The 22,914-nt window shown below is 38.4% G+C and overlaps 1 protein-coding gene across 3 annotated transcripts in view; it reads right to left on the bottom strand.

Moving 5' to 3' along the window:
• PCDH9 (protocadherin 9) overlaps positions 1-22,914 on the bottom strand; it is a 1,042,490-nt gene that overhangs the window by 46,605 nt on the left and 972,971 nt on the right. The window lies entirely within an intron of this gene.

The following is a 22,914-nucleotide window of genomic DNA, read 5'->3' as shown; positions in this document are numbered from 1 at the left end:
ACTATTCAGTAACCTTTATTAATCATATTCTAAAGTTGGGAAATGTCTCCTTAAGCTAACGTACTGGCAGGTGGATACTTTCTCTTCCTGGTATAACTTGCTATGAAAAGCGTGTGTGTGTGGGGGGGGGTGGTTCTTTCTGCAGAAATTCTATCTACCCTCTAGCTAAGTTTGCTTCAGTGGAAATGAGATCCTGACCACTGGGCTGATGGATGTACATATAACTGACTTGTTCAATTCTAATTTAATTCTGGAAATCTATCTCCTTTATGACTTTAATTTTTCTGACACGAAAACGTTCTATCATTTTAGGCTTCCATTGCTTCTGCAGAACAGAAATATTCTCTTGGTGGAAGACAGGGAGAAAAAATAAATAAATAAATAAAAGCAAAGAAGCAGCAATAAACAATCCTGCAAAACCAATTTTCACATTGGCAGAAAAACACAAGAACTTCAAGTAGCCATAACTTGAAACAGTGGCAGATCTTTGAAAGCATATGACTTGAAATTATTAATGAAAACTTTTACCATAAGCGTGCACATGTTTTAGTTTCATGAGACTTGAGCTTTTTCACATAGGCAATAGTCTAAAAAGTGTATTAGACCAGAAGAGAGACAGCACAATTTCTACTCTAAGCATGACAACAGTTTTAGCCTTTATGCTGACAGGTGAGTTGGAACAAATCCAGCTTAGCATCATTTTCAGTTTTCTATCATATTCAGTGGTGAAAACAATAGTAGGAACAACAACAATAACAACAATAAATGTGCAAGTGATTATCAAAGAATTCTTTGTCAGTATCTTTGCTTAACCTATATTTCAGAGGCAGTCATATTTATCTGGCTTTCTGGGTGCATTAATAATTACCTTTCTGGGAGTCGGGCGGTAGTGCAGCGGGTTAAGTGCACGTGGCACGAAGTGCACGGAATGGTTTAAGGATCACAATTCAAGCCCCTGGCTCCCCACCTGCAGGGGAGTCCCTTCCCGAGCAGTGAAACAGGTCTGCAGGTGTCTACCTTTCTCTCCTCCTCTCTGTCTTCCCCACCTCTCTCCATTTCTCTCTGTCCTATCCAACAATAAAACAACAAGGGAAACAAAAGGGAATAAATAAATAAATATTTTAAGAAACTTAAAAAATAAATAATTACTGTTCTGTATAGTTTTTTTAATTTGCTTCTTCCACCACAAATATTATGTTGAAAATTATCATGCTAAATCATCTAAAGCACAATGAGACATTCAAAGACGCTAAGAAAATAATCCATATAATTACTCTATCTTCTTTTTTTTTTATGTGGTATGTATTCACTCATTTATTTCAAAGTATTACAGAGGAAGAAAAAACATGCATTCATTTTTCCTTTAGTTTCAGTACTTTTGAACATAAATTTGTGGCCAACTCAAAGAGCAGAATAGGAAGAGCAGAGTTTTGGGAGGTACTTAAAAAAAGGGGGGGGGAAGTATCAAAGTAAACTGTGTCTTTTAGTTCACTTCTTTGGTTTTCTTCAGGCCTTCCATCATATCAGAAATGCTTTTTATTCATTTTTTTGTTTCTCTTGGCACATAATTTTCATTCTCTTTGAAGCTAACTCCCTAGCTACCTCTTAAAAATCTATTATTCCTTAGACTCAGTAACCTATTGACATATGTTTCCTTCTTTATAGACCCTGTGCAGCTCTGCTTGAGGGAAACAATGGGGAGAGAAAGAAAATTTCTTAAAAATAAAAGGTTATCCTTGTTTTGCTCACCAAAAACTCAAAAGTAATTATAAATATTCAGTTACCCTAAGGGATAGACACTATATTATTTTCAAATTAAAGCCCTTATATTGTGAAACCAAAATTGATTTGCTAGGAGTCACCTTATGTTTTGAAAGTCTTGAGGATATCACCGGGGTTGTTACTAATTAATGTGATTTGACCAACTGGTCTTAGGAGAAATCTAGACTTATTCGATATGGCACGTCATGTATATTTTCTTGACAGAGAAGTTTTTATGGAGACAAATTTCCATTATGATATTACTTTTTCCTGCTCTATATTGATATGCTTAGACGTGCTCTAAGTGATAGACAACACTGGGAAGACTAGATCTGGAGTTTTAATGACAAAATCAAATTGTTTCACATTTCAGCTATGCTTATTGATTGGTAACCCCACAGAAACAGCTAAACTTTCTTTTAAACACTTGCTTCAATAAGGAGCTGCCACATATATATGATTTCATACTTGCTGACATTCTTGAGAATTGTTTCATCTTTTAATGTTTCATCAGTTAATTTATCTTAAAGAAACAAACAAAAAAGAACATGATGATTGGAGTACACATGATTTGTGATTAACGACTTGGGTTTCTGGTTGTTTTGTTTTGTTTCACAAAGATACAATATATTTTATCTGTAAAATCACCCTACATAAAATTTATATTTAAATAGTATCTTGGCATAAATCAACAAGCAAGGTTTCCATCGCCATGTTGTTTAAAAGGAACACTTGAAAAACAGTAAGCATTGGACACTAAGTCTCTAACTTCTACGTGACTTCTCAGGAGGTGACATGGGAACGAGCACTAACTACACAGAGTCGTTTGAATGATTGGGGACTGGTTTATTTCTAAGTTTTCTGTATACATTAGTATGAAAGTTGAAATATAAAATCCTTGTGAGGGTGACACTTTCATTTCTGGGAAATCATGTTTAACACAGAGGCCTTTTATCTTGCTTGCAATCATCTTACATAAGGATTACCAATTTATATTCTCATAGTAAAACTAAAATGTATTCAGATCATTGTGAATTAGATAGCATATCACATTCAAAGAAATGGAAATGATTACTTACTCATAGGGACAATGGCTTGCTTAAAAAGAAGACAGTTATGACCTGGGAAGTAGTGCAATAACTAGAGCATTGGCCTTACTAGTATGAAGTCCTGAGTTCAATACCTGACATAGGATTTGTCAGAGAAATGATATCATTCTGTCTCTTCTTTTACTCTCTATTATAAGTAAATAAGTAAGTAATGCCTGAAAACAAGTCCTTAATATTTAAATGGTGTTCTAATGTTCTTCTATGTACTGCAAAGTGCTATAGCAGTGGCACCTTCCAGGGGTTTATCAGAAAGGTTGACTTGGGACTGGATGGTGGCACAGCTAGTTGAGCACACATGTTGCAATGCACAAGGATCTAATTTCAAGCTCCTGGTCTCCACCTGCAGGGAGAAAGCTTCGCAAATGGTGACAAAGGGTTGCAGGTATCTCTCTTTCTACCTTCCCCCAGCCCCCCCCCTTTTTTTTACCTGCAGGGTTATTGCTGGCACTACGAATCCACTGCCCCTAGGGGCTATTTTTCCCATTTTGTTGCCCTTGTTGTTTATCATTGTTGTTATTATTGCTGTTGCTTTTGCTATCATTGTTGGATAGGACAGAGAGAAATAGAGAGAGGAGGGGGAAACGGGGTGGGGGATAGACACCTGGAGACCTGCTTCACTGCCTGTGAAGCGACCCCCCCTTTAGGTGAGGAGCCTGGGGGGGGGCTCGAATGGGGGTCTTTATACTGGTCCTTGCACTCCGCACCATATGCATTTAATCCACTGCACCACCGTCCAACCCTCCTCTCTCTCACTTTCTATCTCCCCCTTTATTTCAATTTCTGGTTATCTCTATCCAACAAATAAATAAATAAGGATAATAAAAACTTTAAAAAAGAAAAGTTGACTCAGCCCCCATCTCACATCTTCTGAACTGGCCCCTGCATTTTAATGAACCAATCAGTGATCCCTGTGTGCACTGGAACTTGGGAAGCATTGATCTAATTAATGACTGTTGATTTTTGGTTGCACAAGTGACCTGAACAGAAAACAAACATCTTATATCTATATGTGTTCTGGGGTACAAGGTGTAATTCTGCATTGAGCTGGTTTGCAGGAGCAACTACCACATGAAAAGGCACAAGAATTTTGTCTAGCAATGGTCATAAATCTCTAGAATGAGAGCATGGTCAGGGCAGACAGAGGAAGACTGTAGGAGAGCTGGTGTCCCCATCTGCACTCCAGGGAGACATAAATATGCACGTTTGAAGTGTGTGTTTACATAGGCTTTTGTTGTTTTATCCGGGCTGGCTTCACGAGCGGGTAACATAGACGACCAGAGACACACGACTGTGCTGAGAACGCAGTTTAATCTTTATTCACTAATGGGCAAATCATCACACCATGTGTTTTTTTCCATCATCCTCTCTCCTCCGCTGCTGCTGGGACTCTGACCGTCCTTAGCATAGAGGGCGGGGAGAAAGCGGGGCACGGAACTAGCAAGGGGCAAACCAATTCTTCTCAGAGGTCGGGGGGAAGGGAACATACCAACAATTGGGAACTGACGAATCTACATCAGGTGGAGTCACCCTTTCCCATGCTTGTGTTGCGCAGATGCGTACCTGTTCAAAATAACCGGTTGGAAACCTGGCTTCTGCCTGCTGAGCTCCAGATTCATAAGCTCCTGCTCCAAACAAAGCATCAGAATTCCATTCTACCTGTTTGTTACTATTTTCCTGCGACTGTCTAGAGCACTCATTGCGGAAGCATGCCTTCCACTGTAGATAGAGTGGGTCTGGGAGTGCAGCACGAGCCAGGTCTTTCCAATCCTGGGGCGTGTTAAGATGCTGGTTAAAAACTCCTTAAAATGGACTTGGTCCATGGCTCCTGACAGGCTGAACTTGTCTACCTGAATGGTTAGTTTCAGTAAAACTGAAAATATGAAAAGAGCACTCTTGTCTCTTCTGAGTTGAGTGAGGAGAGTGGGTTCATGACTAATGCCTTTATCAATTTAAAGGGAGACACTTGACATACTTATTTCTAAGAAGGAAAGAACTTTCACTAAAACTGTTAGCATATCTCAGAAGCATTCAAATTGAATGTGTAAATCTTTCAATATCCATAATATAGAGCTTTTGTCATATCAAGGGTGACTCAATATCACTTACGGACATACTTTGATTTTAAGAAAAAAATATATATCAATTCTGTGTCAATATTTTAAGCTCAAGGACTTTTGCTATCATGTGTGTGTGCTATCATGTGTGTGTAACACCGTTCCATCATGTCATATAAGCTTCAAGTATGCCCCACTGAAAATTGGCATATGCATATAGTACATTAGCTTTACTGCTAAATGATCAGTTGTATCCTTCATTGTAAAATTCTAATTTTTGTCTGAAAGGTTAATGAAACACCATAAATACCATTTTAAATAAATTTAAATAAAGAAATGACTCAATCCACTTTTACAGCCATGGAGATGGATGATTATAATAACCATCAAAATAATTAATATTTATAAATCACTAACCACATTATCAGACATAACATGCATTAACTTTTTTCTCCAAATAACTAGATATGAGCTACTATTAATCTCCATTTTTACAGACAGAATAGATTGAGAATTTAAGTGTCTAACTTGAGACTACACAGCCAGTAAGTGACTGAGTCAAGATTCAAACTCATTTAATCTATTTACAGAGTCCATTTAATGAAGCATGACACCCTACTTACTACCTTTTGTCTTGATATGTTTTTGGTGATCAGAAATCACTTATAACCTAACTCTCCAAATAAGTACAAACACAAACCCCCACTGGTATCTGTAACTGTAATTGACAATACATAATTGACTCTATAAGCTTAAAAAATGATAAACTTATTGATATTCCCAGGAAAGGTAAACTTCTGAAAGAATATGTGTATTATTCTCAATGCATATGCATGTTCCCTCAAGGGGGAGATATTCTTTTTTTTTTTAAAAAAAGGAGACATTAACAAAACCATAGGATAAGAGGGGTACAACTCCACACAATTCCCACCACCAGAACTCCGTTTCCCATCCCCTCCCCGATAGCTTTCCTATTCTTTATCCCTCTGGGAATATGGACCCAGGGTCATTATGGGGTGCAGAAGGTAGAAGGTCTGGCTTCTGTAATTGCTTCCCCGCTGAACATGGGCAGTGACTGGTTGATCCATACAGGGGGAGATATTCTGAGTGACTAAGTTTCCCAAGGGTGCTTCTGGCTTGGTTTCTTATCTTCTAGCACTGGGGTGTGATACAGTCTTGCTAGGCTATGAGTCTGGTAACAGAGTCAAGCCACTGGCACAGGCCAGGATGTGTGTCTCTATTCACACAACTCTGGGTCAAGTAGAGAAGTGTCTGACCCTTCAGGTCTAGGTCAATGGACCTGACAGTATATGTTTGTCCACAGTGCAGAGGCCTAGAGAATGCCTGACTTGTTTTACATTAGTTTTCAAACCTCCTGAGAATTTTTTTCTGTTCCCTTAAATTGCCCTCATAAACCAGGGTGGCAAAACTACTAGACCGCTCTCTGTGGTACTTTATTATCTTGACTTGTGGAGAAGTAGGGAGAGGGCCTTTTTCTCTGGACAGTACTATGAAGGTAGGTAAGCATGAATTGGAAAGAGTGCAATTTTTAATTTTTTAAACCTAAAGGAGTAAAGGAGATGTCCCCAAACTCTCTGAGGACTTCTGCTATACTGCATCTTCTCTCTCCAGTCAGAGAAAGCGATCTGCATTTCAGGGCTACATAACTACATTGGACACATAGCTAGTTGAGGAGAGTTTCCAAATTTGAAGATCCATAATATAAATTATATGTGAAAAGTATTAGTATTTAAAGTGACTATATACACAGTTCTACAGGGCAGGTGTGTGTGTGTGTGTGTGTGTGTGTGTGTGTGTGTGTGTGTGTATGTGTAGGGAGAGATTCTATCTGTGATATTTAGTTTATAGAAGAAGATGGATGATCAAAGGCACCAAATGGGGGTGGGATGGCAAATAGTGACACACTGTGTTAAACATGCACATATTACCATGTGCGAGTACCCAGGTTTGACCTCTTGCTTCCTATCTGCAGGGAGGACACTTCACGATAAGTCTTCAGGTATCTTTCTCTATCGCTCTCTATCTCTACCTCCCTCTTCAACTTCCCTTTGTCTTATCAAATAAAAATAGGGAAAAAATGGTAAAAAAAAATGTCCACCAGAAGTGGTGGATTCATAGTGCAGACACCAAGTTCCAGCATAAGCCTGGTGGGGATTTTAAAAAAGCCAAAAGTGCCCAACTGGAGACCAAGACCAAATTCTCATTTAACTCATGTAGGCCAATAGAATGATCACCTCTCACTCATGATTTTTATTTATTTTATGCAACAAAATGTCTTAAATCATTTCCTTTAATAGTCATCACAGAATTATAAAAAAAAAAACCTGTTCATGTAATTTAAGTGAAAATATTGTGCTAAAAAGTATCAGTGTCTTCATTAGCTAGTGTCCAAAATAAACTATAAAGTGAATGAGATAATATCATCTTTTTAAAAAAATCTTTTTTGTCTTCTTTCTTTCTTTCTTTCTTTCTTTCTTTCTTTCTTTCTTTCTTTCTTTCTTTCTTTCTTTCTTTCTTTATTGGTTAGACAGCCAGCAGTGGAGAGAGAAGAGGGAGATGGAGAGACAGAGAGACACCTGCAGTACTGCTTCACCACTTGTGAAGCTTTTGCCTTACAGGTGGGGACTGGGAGCTTGAACCCAGGTCTTTGTACACTATAATATGTACACTAGACCAGTTGCGCCACCACCCATCCCCAAAAATTAAATCTTTTAACTCTTAACCTCATCGTGGCTTTAAAGTGTACCCACATTATAGCACAACCTCATACGTATAAATGTAAAATGCCAGTATAGTAAAGAAATGTGAGTATTAGCACAGCAAAGTAAACCAACAACAGTTTTCCTCAAACCTCAAGCTAACTAAAGCCAGATATTTGACTTTTTGCAGAAATGTAAAATCCATTACAAAGGACAAAATGGATTTTAGAGTCCTACCCTTGAGCTCTATGATGACTGTATTTTTATGATGTCTTTATTTTTTGAGATACTAAATATTGCCATCACTGAGTCTCTAAAAACAGCAGGCTTACTGCTGCAGTTATTAATGTTTTCCAACCATCCCATCTGTAAATACTGTGCAGCTTAAACCAAAACACACATGCACATCTCTAGAGGAGAAGACTGACACAGAACTGCTGACACATGAATGGGATGCTTTGTCTAACTAACACAAAAATGCAAATGAACTTCAGAGAAAGAAAAGTAAGGAATTCAAAGGCTTTCTTGATTGCCTTCTTTAAAATGCCAAGAACTTAAGCTGGCCTTTCTTATCTTCCACTACATGCATGTGACACTTTAGGAGGTCTTTCTTATTGTACTATAATTCAGGGATTGTTCCAGCTCTGTGCTCCATGCCTTTTTCCAAAGGGCAGCCTGAGATGTATAATTCGGGTAATGAACAGCTGCATAATTTAAGGGTCGAGCTAGTAGGGCACTGTTCTTATTTGTGTTGCTTTAGCAGTTGCCAGGATGTTCCAGGCCTATTTAGAAATACCATTTTTTGACTGCTTTATTTCTCTCAGATGATATATGCTGGGATTTGGTTGTGTTCCAGAAAGTGAATTTTATCAGCAGAAGTACCAGAGCAAGCTTTTCTCTCATTTTACTCCAAAGGGCAACAGCACTAAGCTATAATGAGGTAATTTTTTTTTTTCCCAGCGATGCACACTCTGTGTTCTATCAGGCAGGGTTGTTTAAACCTAGTCCTGTCCCTTTCCAAAGCACGACAGACTCAATCACTAAACTATCAAAGGCATTTCCACACTACATCCCTCTCACACAAGGCCAATCTCCTGAATGCTCAGAAGGGCCAGGCAGAAAGGCCCTTCAAGATGAAGGTTGCATGCTGATTAATCAGTTGCTTTTTTTATTTTTGTCTTGGCAAGTATTCCTTGTTTGTAAATAAAAGGCTTGCCCTGAGTATTCTGAAAATGCAGGAGCATAAGGCTGATTTAGACATCAGTCACAGAACAAGAAAGCTGCCTGTCAAATCCATAGAGAAGTGGGATGTGGAAAGCTGGTGTGGTGGTGCACCTGGTTAAGCACAGACTTTACAGTGCACAAAGTCCCAGGTTCAAACCCCCAATCTCCACCTGCAGTGGGAAAGTTTTGCAAGTGGTGAAGTAGTGTTGCAAGTGTCTCTCTGTCTCTCTCCCTATCTTCCCTATCCCCTTCATTTCTGACTATCTCTACCAATAAATAAATAAAGATTAAAATAAATTTAAGGGGGCCAGGCAGTAGCACAACGGGTTATGTACACATGGCTTGAAGCGCAAAGGCTGGAGTAAAGATCCCATTTTGAACCCTGCTCTCCTCCTGCAGAGGGGTCACTTCACAGGTGGTAAAGCAGCTCTTCAGGTATCTATCTTTCTTTTCCCCTCTCTGTCTTCACCTCCTCTCTCAGTTCCTCTCTGCCCTGTCCAACAACAACAAAGGCAACAAAAAGAGCAACAAAATGGGAAAAACGGCCTCCAGAAGCAGTGAATTTGTAGTACAGGCACCGAGTCCACTGTCATAAATAGTCCTCTAGGTTTCTTGATACATATCCTGTGTAAGAATTAAAAACAAAACAAAAATGCCACTTCATATGATAATGCAGACCAGGGCTACTGAATTTTTTTTTCTGTCCTTTATGTGAATACACCCTCCCTTTTGAGGAAAAGAGACTTGTGAAGAGTTTGTATAGATACTAGGGTATATATAACACCCAACTTTAAACTTGCAGGGGAAAACCAGAAATAAAGTAGGATATCTTGTTGTTGTTTTTTTCAAGGAATAAATTAGTGCAATCTTCTGCTCGTCAGATAGTAAAAAGCTAATGGAAAGGGAATGTGACAGACCACAAGAACTAGGAATTGTCTGCAAACTTGCAGATGACCCAAATTATTTGCAGGCAGTTTGGCACATCTCTGTTTGTCACACTTGTTCGATTAATATGGAGTATTTTCCTTTTCTTGAAGTAGGAATGAAACAAAATGCATTTTCAGTTGCTCCTCACTACCCTTCCAAGCAGCAAGAATTGTTAAGTTTCTTGTCATCATTTACCTGCAGTTATCTTCCATGATAGGTCCCTGGTCACTGAAACATCAGTTTTAAATTATTCATTTATTTTAATGAGACTGAAAGAGTGACAGGGTACAAAGAACCACTCAGCTCTGGCTTATGGTGGTGTCAGAGATTGAACCTGGGACCTTTTGAGTCTCAGGCATAAAAATCTGGTTCACTACCTCTGGTGTTTTATCTCCAGTCCTGAAACATTCCTTTTGATGAGGAATTTCTAGGCATGCAGAAATGTCTCTATGTACTGTACATGGTGTGTGTGTGTGTGTGTGTGTGTGTGTGTGTGCGCGCGCACCTGTGAGCTTGTGCCATATGCGTGTGTGCTACTCGAGCCCTTAAATTGTGGTTTTCAAAATAACTTTTATGGATGAAAATTTGTCATTTTCCCAAAAATTCTGAAAGTAAGGTGAAGAGGCTTATTTTGTGAGAGGTGAAACCTTCTGAATCAATACTAGAGGTTGACACTACTATATAAACCCATCCATCACAATGCAGCAATTACAACAACACCTCATACTATGGCCTGTAGTTAGTGGGTGAGCCCAAATTGTTGAAAGAGTCTGTACAGAATACAGAGTGGGAAAGTTTGCCTTGTTTTTTTTCAATAAGATGGAATACAGTCCAGAAGGGCCCTTACTTCCAATCCCAGGTCGTCCCTTCCCTGACACTGTATCAGGTAACCAGTGGTTGTCCTGCACTTACACATTCTTTTTTTTAAAATACTTTTATATTTTTTGGAATAAAGACAGAGATAAACTGAGAGGGGAGGGAGGACAGAGAGGTGGCAGTCAGGGACTTGAACCTAGTCCTTGTGCATGGTCATGTGTGCACTCTATTGAAAGCAGTAGCACCCAGCCCCACTCTTACACATTCTTAAAATTAGGATTTAGCTTAGACAAATGCAAATGGAAACTCTCAAGTTAAGGAACTTATGAATCATCAACACCCAAAGAAATGTTTTTATTAATTCTAAATGAATGCATAGGAATCAGAAAGGCTCATAAACAAAAGGAAAACAACAACAACAACAACAGAGAAGAGAAAAATGTTAATGTTCCCAAATAGAATCATTTTTTTCTTGTAGCAAATTTAAGATTCGGCGGATATGACATGTTAACTCTTTTGGGCCCTCAGGAGGTTTGTGTCAAAAGAATATTTCTTTATGACTAAAAAGCACGGTGTGTTCCAATTATAAGTTACAACCAGATGTATAAATTTTATAAGCTGATATAAATTGTACCTGGTACAGGAAATATAAGATTGTCTCCGAAGAAAAGTATATTAAAGTACCCATTCAATTGCATACCAAGTACACTTTAATATATTTATGTTTCTGAGCATATGTAATACACAAATACAATGTGGTAGTATTTTATATTTACAGCTTGAATTTTAATAGTTTTAGTGAGCCTCTCTGCTTATATATATAAAAAAGAAGTAATAGCTACAATACCTTTATCATTCAATGTACTTAAGATGATAAATAAATATTGCAAACCTCAGGCTATGGCAGAGACTGTAATTTAGAATTCAAAACGAATGTCACAAAAGATAAGAAACTAATTCTATCTTTGTTCTCCAAAAAGTGACTTCTGAAATTATTCATGGGATTCACCTTAGTTTTTATCTACTGCTTACTAAATATATCCGCTATCCTAATTGAAACCTACAATACCATTATCACTTCCTACTCCCTAGTTTATTAACTCCTTTCTGACTTTACCTAGCCTCCTGCCTACCCTTTACTTCATGATCAGACTTTTCAGATGTCCCCCATAAGCACCTTACAAGCAAGCCTACCTCTGCTGACCTTCACCTATACCCACCTTGCTAATTCTTTGCACTATAAAGGCTTCACCAGTCTGCTTTCTTTTATTTTCTCCAGAACTGCCAGCTACTGCAGAAGCAACTCTGAAACTAGCGTTGACAGATTCTTCTACAAATCTGTGCTGTTAAACCTCAACTCGACCCTCACTGGTGCTCAACAATTCCTTTAATCATCTCTTAGTGACTCACAGGAGAATTCAACATGGTAGCTTTTCCTCGGGCCTCAGACATAAATGCCTTATTCCTGGCAAATGATACCATCTGTTATTTAAGGGAGATGATGAAAGCTTTAATTTTCTTCATCTCATCTCTTTTTTATTCCACTCATTGAGTTTTCCTTGTTAGTTTCTCAAAGAGTATGTTTTATGTGTTGCCATAGTCTTCCTTCCTTCCTTCCTTCCTTCCTTCCTTCCTTCCTTCCTTCCTTCCTTCCTTCCTTCCTTCTTTTCTCTCTCCCTCCCTCCCTTTCTTTCCTCCTTTTCTTTTCTTTTCTTTCTTTTCTCTTCTTTTCTTTCTTGTCTTTCTGCCACCAGGGTTATTGCTGAACTTGGTGCCTGTACGATGACTCTATCATTTTTCACTGACATTTTTAATTTTTTTAATTTTTCTTTTTTAAATTGTTTTATTGGTGAATTAATGTTTTATATTCAACAGTAAATACAATAGTGTGTACATGCATGACATTTCTCAGTTTTCCATATAATACAACCCCCACTAGGTCCTCTGTCATTCTTCTTGGACCTGTATCCCCCCCCACCTCATTTTTTAATTTTTCTAAGAGACAGAGAGAAATAGAGCAAAAGAGAAAGAAGGAGGCAGAGATGCCTGCAAACCCTATTTCACCATGGTGAATCCTTCCTCCCTGTAACTGGGGACCAGGGACTTGAATCCATGTCATTGTGCATGGTGATGTGTTCACTCTAGCGGGTGCAGAACCACCTGGCTCCTAGGCCCTAATCTTCCATCTGTTTTCTTTTCCTCCCATTCTGTCACATTCCTGGTTCCTGTAGGTTTACCATCATACTGCTCTCTCTGGAGCAGTAAATCAACTTCCAGTTCTCTTCTCATCCAACACACACATTCTATTTGATTGTTCCTACTGCAAGCCAATGACACTCTAAAAATATGTAGTAATAGTGCCCTGACAAAACAGACATACTCATGCACACACAGTCCAACAACAAAACCAGTTGTCCCTCCCTTACCTATTGTATTTATCAAGTAATAAAATTGTATCAAGCAATATAATTAGAATAACTGTAACTTAACTTTGCTCTTGCTACCAAATTTCACTAATTAATATTAGACTAATACTTAATACATTTCGATTTCATATAACTTTAAATCCTTGCATCCTTCCCAGACAACTAATTTTCTCAAGGTCACACACATTTGATTTCCCATCAACCAATTACATTATATTTTACTTCCTCTCTACTGGACTCCCACTGCTCAGCAACCATGGGCATATTCTTTCTGCTTTGTGATTTAGGAGTCCCAGCCTGGAGTTTTAGCTATGTGTATATGTAAGATTCAGATAGAAACAGGATGCCAAAAGCCATGGTTACCACACAGCTCTGTGCTGCAGACCTCTGTAGAAAATTCCTGAGGACATGCCAGAGCTCTGAAATCAGAAACTGCAGCAGAGTAATTTGTGAAGTGCTGGACTTTTGTCAGTAATGAATCCAGAAAAGGATGCTGATACACAGAAGATACTCGGTAAATGCTTAGATAATAAAATAAATAGATTTATAAATGCCTATCTTCACTGCTGTAGGGAACAAATATTTTAAGATATAATCTTACAATTTTTTTGTTGTACTAATTTGTCCCCTGTTCAGTTCCAATAGTCTCATAAATAAAAACCTACTACTGTTAGAGATTTGAGAAATATTCCAAGGACAAACAATACACAATGCATAGATGCTAAAAGGGAGCTTCCTCTTGCTTTGTATCAGAGTGAGGCACTGCACTTTGGAGGAAACAGAAAATGTGTCAGAGTTTTGGCCCATCCAGAACTCTGCGCAGCAGCAGTGTCTACAAGCTCTGGCAGGACTCCTAACATCTGATGGAGACTGTGTCAGGGGCAGCAGATGCCAACATTTTCAACAGCAGCTGATGAGGGTACCAGTGATTTTGGACCAAAAGGAGACAGTGTTGCCAATTGTCACCCCCTAGAGCAGTGGCGCTACCTTTACCTGGATGAATGAGTGCTGGAAGCTCTGCCAACTGTATAAACAGAAGAGGGCTGAAGAGGAAAATGCTAAAACACTTGTTAAAGCCAAAAGAATGAAGTGCATGGAATTTGTACAACATATATGGTTAGATGGAGTAAGTGCTAGGGAATCTTACTACTAACTTGCTTAGCAATTTAACTATTGTTTAGCCAAAAGAAATCTTTGATTTTAAAAACAGACGGTTATGGTTCTGTTCATACTTTTCTCACTGCTACTGTTCCTTTTACATGTGCTTTACCTTACCCTTAAATAGCAGACAATTTCACTGCCTATAACATTACTGAAGAAGTAACCATAGTCATTTGGGACTTCATGGTCTACGTGCTCATTGATTTTACCTAAATTTACATAGGCATAATTTCTGTTTACATGATACTATATCTATAACTTCCGGTTCTAGTTCTGATATCCAGATTCATGTTACCCATTAAGTAATTGACATGAGGTCTTTTTCACTCATGCCAGAACTAACCTTACCCAAGTGTAAATTCATTACCTTCAGACTCATACCTCTTCCTTCAGTGAATATTAAAAAACAATATAATTTGGGGCAGATGAGATTGTTCACCTGGACAGTGCAACTTCTTTGTCATGCACACAAGCCGGACATTAACCTCGTCCCTATGGCAACAGAGAAAGATGTGGTATATTTTCTTTTCTTTTTCTCTTTCTCTCTCTCTCTCTCTCTCTCTCTTTCTTCTCCAGAGTTATTGCTGGGGTTCTGTGCTGGCACCACGAATCCACTGTTCCTGGAGGCCATTTTTTCAGATAGGATAGAGAGAAACTGAGAGGGGACAGGGGAGATAGGAAGAGGGAAGAGAAAGACAGACACCTACAGACCTGCTTTACCACTTGTGAAGTATCCTCCCTGAAGGTGGGGAACTGAGGGTTCTAACCTGTGTCCTTGTACTTAGTATGATATGCGCTTATTATTATCTTCACTTAGTACTATGTGTACTTAGTACTGTGTGTGCTTAACAGGGTGCACTATCACCAGTCCCCCCACCATGATATATTTCTCTTTCTCTCTCTCCATCTCTGTTTCTGAAAAAGTACTTAGAAGTGGTAAAGTCCCAGCAATAATAATAACAATAAAAAGCAACGTTATTTATCAATTCCTATCACTTGGAGTCAGATAATTCCACCCCACTTCATTATATCTTTGTGCAATGTTAGTTATTTCCTCCTTTTTAAAATAATATAGTATATTTTCTTCATCTGACTTTGTAAAATCAGTTCCTTAGAGTTACTCCCTGCCATCTGCCCCTCCTATTCTAAGCTCTTTGGTTCTACCAAGTGTCCGAGCATTACAGCTTTCAGTCCTTATTTCTCAGATTTTTCTTTTCTTACTACATTTATCACAGACAAAAATCATACCTAGTCATTTTTTTGTCTTGTCTGGCTTTCAGTCAGTGAAAAATTAATTCTTCTGATGTCTAAAGATAAAAATTATGTAGTTATTTCACATGAATACCTTTTATTATAGCCCACATAAATGCACAATCATATTCTATGGATCTTCATATGAAATTTTAAATACGACACATTCCTTATCATTCCTAGCACCCTTGCCCAAATTGCAATAATTTTCTGCCTAGATTACTGAAACAACCCTACAACTGGTCACTGTGCTTCCTGTTTTCTACATCTATTTTTCAAACAGAACCAGAGTGAATGTCTTAATGGTTCTGTCAAATTATGTCATTTTCTCTTCAAAACTCCCCTATGGGATCCACTTCACTTAATCACTGAAACATTGAGAATATCTATGCTACTTAATAGGTTTAGAAATATTATTATAGCTCAAATAGCTACCTGTCTTCTTACCAAACTTCATATTTAATCTTTTCTCATTTATGTAGTGTTAAAGCAGGTATGAGAACTTTTTTTTTTTCTGACAAGGACCACTGATACATTTATAATACTAATCTCAGGTCATATAAAGTTATCAGCTTAAAAATTAGCACTTAATATTATGAAAAAGGTCCAGTGCTGATTTTACTGAGATCTCTGTATATTTTGATTACTAGTGCTTTATCTAAAGTATGTTACATAAAAATCTTCTCCCGGGGGCCGGGTGGTGGCACACCTGGTTGAGAGCGCATATTACAGTGCACAAGGACCCAGGTTCAAGCCCCTGGTTCCCAGCTGCAGGGGAAAGCTTCATGAGTGATGAGGGAGGGCTGCGGGTGTCTGTATCTTTCCCTCTCTACCAACCCCTTCCCTCTCAATTTCTGGCTGTTTCTATCCAATAAATAAATAAATAATATTTTTTAAAAAATCTCCCACACTATAGGGTGTCTTTCTGTTTGGGTGAAGGTATCCTTTGCTGAGCAGAAGCTTTTCATTTTGATGTAATCCCATTTATTTATTTTTATTTTTGTTTTTCTTTGTTGTTGGATTTGAATCTTTGAAGACATTTTTGAAGAATAGATTGTAAAGTGTTCTTCCAATGTCTTCTTCCATGTATTTGGTGTTCTAATGGCTCTGTCTTTGATCCACTTGAATTGACTTGTGGACATGGTGATGTGTGGTTGTCCAATTTCACTCATTTCCCCAACACCACTTGTTAAAGAAAGTCTCCTATCTCCAATTCATGCTTTGACACACACACACACCCCCAACCCGTGAAAACTTAGTTGTTTATAGGTGTGGGATTACTTCTTGGCTTTCATGCCATTCCACTGGTCTGTGTGTCTATTTTAGTTCCAGTACCAGGCTGTTTTAATCAAAGTAGCTATGCAATATAGTTTGTGACCAGAAAGTGTGGTGCCTCCAGTTTTCATGTTTTTATGTCTCAAGATTGCTTTAGCAATCCTAGGGACTTTATATTTCCAGAAAATTTGTGTAGCTTTTGTTCTACCCCTTTAAAGAAGTCTGGTGGTAACTTGACGGGGATGGCATTAAATCTGCATAAGGATCTGGGAAGGATGGTCATTTGAATGATGTAGATTTTTCCTTCCCAAGAGCATGGGACATCCTTCCATTTTTTTGTATTTCTTTATTTTAAAACACTATATTTTAATGAATGTGTTTGCTAGAGACAGAGAAATTCAGACGGGTGGGGGAGGTATGAGGTAGGGGGAGAGAGACACCAACAGCAGTGTTTTACTGCTTGTGAAGCTTTCCCCTTGAAGGTAGGGACTGGGGCTTGAAACTATCTCCTAGTGCACTGCAATGTGTTTGATCAACCAAGTGCACCACCACCTAGCTTCCTGTAACTCTATTTCCTTGAGGAGTGACTTATAGTTTTCAGTATACAAGTCTTTCACCACCTTTGTTAACTTTATTCCTAAATAGTTGGTTGTTTTTGTTGCTATAGTAAAAGGGATTCATTTCTAGATGTCTTCCTCTCCTAGTTTAATGTTTGATGCAGGTATAGCTCTCCCTCTCCTCCTCTGTGGAATGCCATTGATTTCTGTATATTGATTTTGTAGCCTACCACTTTTCTATACTGTTCAATAATTTCCAGGACTTTTCTGCTGGATTCTCTCTCTCTCTGTCTCTCTGTCTCTCTCTCCCTCCTTCCCTCCCTCTCTCCCTCCCTATTTGAAAATAGTGGTGCAAACTGCCTTTCAAGAAGTTTAACTGAAATACTCAAGATGATCAAGCACAAAATGTGCAAATCAATATCCAACCTGTGCTTTCCCAATGTTGGTCTACTGCAATTCCTCAGTATAACAAATCAAAAAAAAAAAAAAAAAAAAAAACAGAAGTCACCTGACATATTATTTTTTTTATATTATCTCCTTTGCTTCAGTATTTTAATTGATGTTTCTCAAGGAAGAAGTTTCAAAAGGAGTTTTTGGGGGCCAGGCATTGGTGCAGCTGTTTGAGCATGTGCATTATAGTGTAAAAGGAATTGGGTTTAAGCCCATGGCCTTCCTGCTGCAAGGGAAAAACTTCAGGAGTTGTGAAATAGTGCTGCAAGTATCCTTCTCTTCCTCCTTTCCTGTGAGTTTTTCTCTGTCTCCATCCAAAATAAACAAAAATTTTAATAAGGACTTTTAAAAAAATGTTTTATCTATTTATCTACTTACTGACTTTGTCACACACACACACACACACACACACACACACACACACACACAGAGACTAGAGTACCAATCTCATATAAGTCGTGGCAAAAACAGGTGCTCGTGAAGATCACTCTTGACCTCTATCACTAAGCTACTGACCCAGTTATAAGAATTTTTAAATTTTAATTACAGGTTAACAGACACAAACCAAAGATATCTCCTTTGTCCACTGTTTGTAAATCATCTAATTCAGAGGTTTCTTTTTTTAAATTTTTTAAATATTTTATTTATTTTATTATTGAGAGAGATGCAGAGGGAGAGAGAGTTAACACCAGAGCACTGCTCAGCTCTGGCTTATGGTGGGGCAGGGGACTGAACCTGGGACTTTGGAGCCTCAGGCATGATAGTATATTTGCATAACCATTATGCTATCTCCCTTGCCCCAATTCAGAGGTTTCTTTGACATTACTCATGGCCTTGCAAGTACTTAGTTTCTTTCATACCTTATGTAACAGCATTAGTTTGCTCAGACTACCATTAAATGAAAATTCAGAGGCCAGGCGGTGGTACACTGGTTAAATGCACACATTACAGTGAGCAAGGATGCAGTTTCAAGTCCCCAGTCCCCATGTATAGGGGCAAAACTTCATGAATGGTGAAGCAGGTCTGCAGATGTCTCTCTGTCTCTATTCAATAATATATAAAAATATTAAAAATTAAAAGAAGAAAAGAAAATACCACAGATTGTATGGCCTGCAAATCAGAAATTTTATCTTTTATGGAGTCTGTGAAGTACAAGATCAAGGTACAAAAACAAAGCTCTCACTATTAGAACTCTTAGTTTATGACAAATATAGCTCATTATGCACACAGACCTTTTATTTGTGTTTCCATGGAAAGAGTAAGCTTTCCAGTATTTTTGTTTTTTGCCTCCAGGGTTATTGTTGGGGCTCGGTGCCTGCACTATGAATCTACTGCTTCTGGAGGCCATTTTTTCCCTTTTGTTGCCCATGTTATTTATCAATGTTGTTGCTATTGCTGTCATTGTTGTTGGATAGGAAAGAGAGAAATTGAGGGAGGATGGGAAGTCAGAGAGAGGGAGAGGAAGACAGACACCTGCAGGTCTGCTTCACCACCTGCAGGTGGGGAACCGAATTGGGCCTGAACTGAACTGGGATTCTTACACTGGTTCTTGCTCTTCAGGCCATGTGCACTTAATCCACTGCGCTACCGCCTGCCCCACTCCCCCACCCAGTATCTCTTTATTATAGGGGTACTGATTCTACCTATCAGTAGAACAATGCTTGTCAATATTTATACTCCTTGTAATTCTTATCTCATTTTCTTTCTTTCTCTCTTTTTATTTTCTTTTTTTGGCAGGATGAGGGTCCATCACATGGATGATATCATTGTTACAGACTGTTTTTTCATTTGGATGGACACAAAGAGAGGCAGAAACAGAAACTAAAGCCACAGCAGCTGGGCTTCCTCTCATACCACTGCACCTTCTATGTGCAAATGAGGCCATGTGCATAGCCAGTCTCACACATTATGCGCTGAACTACTTCTCCTGCTCACCCTCATTTAACCTTAATTCTTTAGAGCCCAAATCTCCAAATATATAACCATAGTGGTTATATGAATCTGTATGATTTTTTTTTTTTTTTTGGCTAGGGGGTGGTGACACTAATAGTCAATCCTCAATAGTAACCCATCTTGTCACCAACTCTTTATATTGTTTTAAGACCAATAAGTAAAAGTATTTTTAGAGGGTTATAGTTGCAAACTAAAACTGCTAAATGACACAAGTTGTCATAAGTATCAGGCAACTGTCAGATGGATCACAATGCTGGGGAGCACTTAGATGGATTCTGCCATTCTGCTCTAGCCATTAAAAGGTAACTGTGACTTAATGCACATTCATGATCAATACAAATGTACATAGGGACTGTAAACAGCCTCTCTAACCAGAGAGGGGGGACCCTCTGGTTTACAGATTTGAAAAGCCAATCAATTAAAAGTTCGATAAGGTCAAATACTATTGATTCAAGATTCAATGAAATTCCTTCCTTTACCTTCCCCTCCTTTGATTCTCCTTGTGTTTTAAGTATGTTTTCCTTAAAATATATACAGCAGCTGTGCTAGTAGTCCTCAAAAAGCCTAAGGATTCACAAACACTGAAATCAATAGTATAAACCACTGAAGACATGAAAGCATTGAAAAATAAAAATATTAATGCCTCAACTTCAAGAGCATACTTAGTACGTAGAATTTAAGAGCTATCCACTGCCAGTGGTAAGTAGGTAGTTCAGACATTAAATAACTTCCTACACTGTGTCTGGAAATGTTGAACATACAGAAACATGATGATACTATTAATGATTTATCTAAGTGCCATTTTTAATTCAACTCTGATTTCATATATATATATATATAATTTCAAATTATTAATTGAAAGTGTTCTCTGTGTTCACTGATATATTTAACACATATATAAATAGTAGAGAATAATGAGGGCGGGGTGGGGGGGTAGATAACATAATGGTTATGCAAAGAGATTCTCATGCCTGAGGCTCCATAGTTCCCTTCCCTGTGTCACCACAAACCAGAGCTGAACAGTGCTTTGTTAAAAAATACAGAGAGAGAGAGAGAGAATAATGAGATACGTATGACTTCTACTTTGAGTTTTACTGATGCATTCTTTTTATCTATATAACTGAGAGTCAATTCTTCTATGGGTACTTTCTTCCATTGTAATAAAAACACAATACATTTTTTTCTTTGTGAAGTAATGTATTTCAAGATGATGTCTATATTTGAATATGTTAATTACAGTTCTCTATCTAGAAATAGAACTATTTCTGCAGCATTTCCATCTAGCTCCCTAAAGGAACTAATAGTGAAGTGTAAATATCTTATGCTTAGAAAAATTCCACCTGGTACAGATCAGTCATTGGGCGGCAAATTATTGTGAATGGAAACAACTAACAAAAAAGAGAGTCCTCTCATTAAAAGAATGAAGCATCTAAAAGCTTCATGTTAATGTAGAATTAAAATTTGGGCCAGGAGGAACTTTGTAATGTTTTAATGTAAACCCTCCTTTCACTTTTTACTCCCCTCTTGTGCTATCTTCATAACTACATGCAGTTTGAATTCAGTGTGAGAGAAGAATCTTTTCTTTTTAAAATTTTTTCCCAAATATAAGATTAAATATCATGTTTCTTCTATTTTTACAGATTTGTTGGTCTGTATTTAGCAGTTTCTATCATATATTTAAAAAGGGAAATGCCTTCTTTTTTAGTATTCCAAATATTCTGAAATAAAATGTGGATGTATTTAACATATAAATTGATCAAAGTAACATACCATGTTTTGTTTTTAAGGGTTTTTGTTTGTTTGTTTTGTTTTGTTTTTTGCCCCTCCCAGGGGCTTAATGCCTGCATTAAGAGGAATCTGCTCTGGACAGCTATTTCTTTTTTCCTTATTTGATAAGGCATAGAGAAACTGAGAGGGGATAGGGAGATAGAAAGGGAAAGAGACAAAGAGACAGCTGCAGTACTTGCTTCAAAGCTCATGAAACGCACCCTACCCCCCCCCCCCCCCGCAGGGGGAGAGTGGAGGCTTGAATGCTATTCATGTGCAAGGTAACATGTGTGCTTAACCAGGTACACCACAGCCAGGGCCCCATCTTTTTTTAAAAAATAATTTTAAATTTTATTTTTGAGAGACATGCAGAGAGAGAAGAGAGATAGACACAGAGAGAAACACCAGAACAATGCACAGCTCTGGTTTATGGTGTTGCAGTGGCTTGAACCTAGGACTCTGGAGCCTCAGACATGAGAGTCTCTTTGCATAATCATTATGCTATCTACCCCTGCCCCAGACCTTTCTTTTCTTTTCTTTTTTTAATTTTTATTAAGACCAAAAGGATAAGAGACAAAAACCATAGGATAAGAAAGGCACAACTCCACACAATTCCCACCACCAGAACTGCTTATCCCATCCCCTCCTCTGATAGCTTTCCTATTCTTTATCCCCTTTGGAGTAGGGACCCAAGGTCATTGTGGGATGCAGAAGGTGGAAGGTCTGGCTTCTGTAATTGCTTCCCTGATGAACATGGGCGTTGACAGGTTGATGGCAGGTTGATCTTGTGTTTTTTTTTTTTTTTATTTTAGGAGGGGTACAACTCCACACAATTCCCACCGCCCAATCTCCATATCCCACCCCCTCCCCCGATAGCTTTCCCATTCTCTATCCCTCTGGGAGCATGGACCCAGGGTCATTGAGGGTTGCAGAGGGTAGAAGGTCTGGCTTCTGTAATTGCTTCCTCGCTGAACATGGGCGTTGACTGGTCGGTCCATACTCCCAGTCTGCCTCTCTCTTTCCCTAGTAGGATGGGTCTCTGGGGAAGCTGAGCTCCAGGACACATTGGTGGTGTCTTCAATCCAGGGAAGTCTGGCCGGCATCCTGATGACACCTGGAACCTGGTGACTAAAAAGAGAGTTAACATACAAAGCCAAACAAATTGTTGAGCAATCATGGACCCAAAGCTTGGAAAAGTGGAGAGGAAGTATTAGGGAGGTACTCACTGCAAACTCTAGTATACTTCTGCTTTCTTACTTTGGTGCCATACTCCAAACTCAATTTCTGCTTTGCGTTTCTACTTTTTTTTTTTTTTACATGCATAACATTCCCCAGATTCCCATTTAGCAATACAACCCCCACTATTTCATTCATCATTTTTCATGGACCTGTATTCTCCCCACCCACCCACCTGATCTTGTGTTTTTAACATGCTTTTGTTTACTTTTTTTATCATTTTGTTT

This window comes from Erinaceus europaeus, chromosome 5 (assembly GCF_950295315.1).
Source record: "Erinaceus europaeus chromosome 5, mEriEur2.1, whole genome shotgun sequence".
Classification (NCBI taxonomy): domain Eukaryota; kingdom Metazoa; phylum Chordata; class Mammalia; order Eulipotyphla; family Erinaceidae; genus Erinaceus; species Erinaceus europaeus.
The sequence above is the reverse complement of the archived record's forward strand: the minus strand, read 5'-3'. Positions and strand labels throughout refer to the sequence as shown.